At 37.5% G+C, this 4,771-nt stretch overlaps 1 pseudogene; it reads left to right on the top strand.

The window, feature by feature from the left end:
- Positions 1-2,180: 2,180 nt before the first annotated feature.
- On the top strand, positions 2,181-4,458 carry LOC122291064 (annotated as a pseudogene).
- The last annotated feature ends 313 nt before the right edge of the window (positions 4,459-4,771 follow it).

Genomic DNA, 4,771 nt, shown 5'->3' with positions numbered 1-4,771 from the left:
TAATTCTTTTCTATAACCCAATATCTCCAAGTCACGCCTTGAATTTATATTATCTTTAGTTTTTTCCTGGAGTGTTCATTAAAGTGAATAAGATGTTTTCGGTAATATTATTCTCAATATGCATAACATCTAAATTATGCCGAAGTTGAAGCGTTGACCAATAAGGTAATTGGAAGAATATGCTACACTTTGTCCAGTTCAGCTCTTCAGCAGTACGTTTTCTCTTCCTGCGAGATTTGCCAAACTGAACATCCCCAATCATCTGTAATTGAGTCAGAATATCGTATCCTCCTATATCTCTTGGTGGCATACGATGATCTTCTTTATTGTTGAGCAATCCTTTCTTCCTTCTCCATATATGACCTAGCGGTAAGAAGCGTCGATGTCCCATATAACAATGTTTTCGGCCATATTTCAACCAATTGTAGTCACCCTCGGCATTGCAAGACGGACAAGCTAATTTTCTCTTTGTTGACAAGCCAAAAATATTCCCATAGGCAGGGAAGTCATTGATTGTCCACAACAATGCAGCATGCAACATAAACGTCTCCTTAGATAAGGCATCATATGTTCATATCCCATATTCCCACAATTCAAGCAGTTCATCAAGCAACAGCTACAGGTACACATCGATCTCATTCCCTGGTGACTTTGGGACAGGAATAATCAAAGAAGTCATAAAGTATTGATGGATCCGTAGCAAACCAACTATGATGTTCATCAAATTTCTTCCAACACTTAGAGTCAGCCAGATATCTCATACTAATGTCTTCTATCGCCCGTTGCTCTTTATGCCATCTCATATCACCTGCTATCTTTGCAAACATAAAGAGACGCTGCAATCTCGGTTTCAATGGAAAATGGCGCAACACTTTTTGAGGTATAACGCATGAGCCGTGTGCATTTGGCATCCATCTCGAAGCCTTACATATAGGGCATTCATTAAGAGCGGCATTTTCCTTCCAAATAAGATGCAGTCATTGGGGCACGCATGGATTTTGTGGTACTTGAAACCCAATCCGCGCTCCAAAGACCTTGATTCCTCATATGATTGTGGCAAGAGCACATCAGGAAAAGATGACCGCAACAGATCAAGGAGCATGTCAAATGACTTAATTGACCATCCACCGATTGATTTGATGTGTAATAACCTGACAATGAATGACAACTTTGTAAATTTTGTACACCCGTCGAAAAGAGGACGTCGAGCATCCTCTAGTAGTTTGTCAAGAGCAGTTGCTGGTGAATCTTCAGGTATTGGTGGCCTATTTGGCGTAGCAGTGTCTTCTTGGGGCACATCAATAAAGGTGCCTGCCCGTATGTCATCCAACATATGTTGCATGTCATCGATATAATCATCTTCTGGTATAAACTCATCACTAACATCATCGTCACTGATGTCCAATGTTGTCTCCTCCTCCCCATGAAATATCCACTGGGTGTAGTTTGGATTGATCACTTTAATAAACAAATGAGATTCAACCTCAAATATAGGAAGCCACATATTGTTAAGACATGTACGGCATGGAGACCGAATGCAATCCCATCCACTCGCATGGTTTCGTGCTTGTGTGAGGAATATTTTAACGCCTTCGGCATATGCAAGTGATAAAAGTCTATCGAGCTCGTTCATCCAACTTCTCTCCATCTAAAAAAATAATAAATGTGGGAAAGAGTGTTAGATAAATAGAGACCATCAATGTAGATAGTTGATGAGTCGACATTTGGAATTTGATCATAAAATGTTCCATAATATATATGGTCGATGGAATGAATGGTTGGAAAAAATGTAGGATGAGAGTACTTAATTTAATGCGACAAGAGTTCATGGTCTCAACATGCCAGTATATAGCTATAAACTATATAATTCATCCTTATAGGACTTGCAAGTGTATGCGTTTTGAGTTCAATATATACAAGAAAGAAAGACATGTTACAAAATTATTTCGGGTTTGAGTCCACTATTTTGTGTCATTAACTAACGATCTCAAGCTTATAGTCGTGTACGGTTCAAGGATAATTGGTTGTGTAACCAAAACACCCACAGATGAAGGTTTTCAGAAATGATGGACAATTAACTATCTAAATGGGTCTTTGATTAGGACATTATGTGAGTGTTTATGGGGGAAATCCCAGTATCGTATCTTATATCATCTGCATTAAGGTGATCGTTAAGACAAATGGGAACTTTCTTTTCCAACTTGCGCCTTTTCTATGCAAGGATTATCTGGTATCTTGAAGAAACACCTAATATTGGAAAAGAAGATCAAGGCGTAAAGTTTATGCAGTTGGTATTAATACATCAATATTGGGTAATCCCTGTGGTCAATAAAGTTGGGTATCAATACGCAATTTCAGTTGTAACAAAAATTACTTTGGGTTATAAATTCACAACCTATGTGCATAGGCTGTTAGAATTCCAAGTTTTCTGAGTTTTTGGGCAAAAAACAAGAATCATTTGTACACTGGCAGTCAAAATACTGTGAGAATATATGTACTTTGGGTTATCTCCATGTCAATGGACAGAAATAATGAAGCCAATGAAAAGTTTATATTAATCATCTGACGCAACTACATGTCCACCACCCTCACTCTCATTAAACACCTATTAATATATATGTATGTGTGCGGGTGTCTATATATTTAATATGTATATATATTATCATACATATAGTTGGGAACTCACTATAAACTATCAAAAGTAATGTGTAGTCATGTGAAACTATCAAAGTGAAGGAAAAGCTAGAACAATTAGCGACTAAATTGAACTAGAGTTGTTGTATCTGGAGAAAGCATACAACAAAACTTTCAAAACATTTCTAAACTTTCAGTAGGGTGGAATTTATTGGACAAAACCATAAAACATCCATCTAAGTTACAGATTTATTGAAAGAAATAAAAAAAGGTAGAGATTTGCAGCATAGTATGCATTTGTTACCTTCAATACGCAACAAAGTAAGGGACTCACCCCTGGCTGTTCAAGTCTACCCAATTCCTCTCAAAGGCTCAGTCAACCCCCCTTTTAAATCAATACTGCTCCCATTGGTCCAGCATACACACTACACACGAAAATATTCACAATTTTCAGTATAAACAGAGCAATCAAAATATAACACGCACAAAATAGCACGCCAATAAATTCATTTAGTAAATTATAGGAGTTATGAGTTTAATCACAATTCAAACTAGATAAACCAACTAGGGGATATCAACTACAAAGCACTTTCCTTAACTCTACTTCAGTATGGGGAAAATCTTAAACAGTGCGCAACCTCAACCCATTTAACTTCTCTCCATACAATCAGGAGTAGGGCAAAACTTTATAACTCGTTTATCATTTCAAGCATGGTAAAAGAATCCATGAACATGACTAATAGCATGTTAGCTATCTAGTAATGGAACAAGATGTTATACAATTCATGCATTATGAGGAACGTGGTTTAAGAATGAAATAATGATTGGAATTTGCATAGAAATGGAACTGCACAAGTTTGTGTCATTGTAATCTGGAATTACCTCACACAAACCACAGATGTGTGAAGTTTTTTGTTAACTTGTTGGATACGAGCCTAATGAGGAGCTAAAGCTTAGAGGATGGCTGGTTATTGTCCCTTGAACAAATTTGTTTTCATACTATTATCACAACTCGAGGTTGAGCAAAAAAGGGATGAAATGGACTGGGTGAAACCCAAAAACAGAGTGGAATTGCTTGGTGCTTCCTTTCCAAGAGGAGATCTCAGCAAACCAGAAAATACAAGGGGGTCAATTACAAAAGACCAAGTCCAACAGCAAGTCAATAAAACAAGGAAAGGGAACAAAGTACAATAGAAAATACAGCTTTGAAAAAAGGGGCCAGCTGCAAAATATCATAGAACAAATGAAGGCATGCAAGGGACAAATGAAGATAGAGTACATACAAAGTCTGTTAATTTTTATCTAACTACAAGTATTCAGTCCATTCAAGTGTCATTTCTTCCATAACTTTCTTTCAATTGTACCTTAGTCTCGGTGGTTCAATCACATTGATGCACTCTTGAGGATCTCTGGTGTTTTAGGAGAAGGATGTGGTGTCACTGTTATGGGATCTGCTCCCATCACAGGGGAGGCAATGGCAACCCTCCATTGCAAAAGACCCTAAGGCCTCAGCTGGATGATGATGATGAAGATTTCAAATTTTTGGCGAGGAGACTGAAGAGGAGAAGAAGGCTGCTGAAGAACGTTCGGCTGCCATCAAGGCATCCGGAAAAAGAAACTGGTAAGTCCTCCATTCTTTTGGATGTGAAACCATGACATGAAAAAACTTGAAGAAGCAGTGAGAAGTGTTCAGATGAAGGGCTGTTTTGCAGAGCATCTAAACTGGTCCTGGTTGGGTATGGTATCAAGAAATTGCAGATAATGCTTAACATTGTGGATGAGTTGGTATCTGTTGATACTGTCATTAAGGAATGTCTATTATGATGGCATATAATTTATGTTACTGCACTCTGGTGATTGTTCTGGCTATCATTTATGTCTACTACCTGAGTTTTTTTCCTTGGAAACTATCCTATTATTTGACATGAAATAAGTTATAGTGTAGATGCTTTTATTGGAGCAAAAACTAATTCCTAATGGTCTTTGTGAAGGTGACGCCAGAGAATGTTCGCAAACATAACCTTCCCCCAAAATGTGTCAACAAAACTCCATCTGGTGAAACATTTGTTAAATCCAATTTACAAAAGGTGAGTTTTTTAAAACTCTATTATATATATAAACATTATGGTAGACATGA

This window comes from Carya illinoinensis, chromosome 13 (assembly GCF_018687715.1).
Source record: "Carya illinoinensis cultivar Pawnee chromosome 13, C.illinoinensisPawnee_v1, whole genome shotgun sequence".
NCBI lineage: Eukaryota > Viridiplantae > Streptophyta > Magnoliopsida > Fagales > Juglandaceae > Carya > Carya illinoinensis.
Note: the sequence above shows the minus strand (reverse complement) of the source record. Positions and strands in the feature narration are given on the sequence as shown.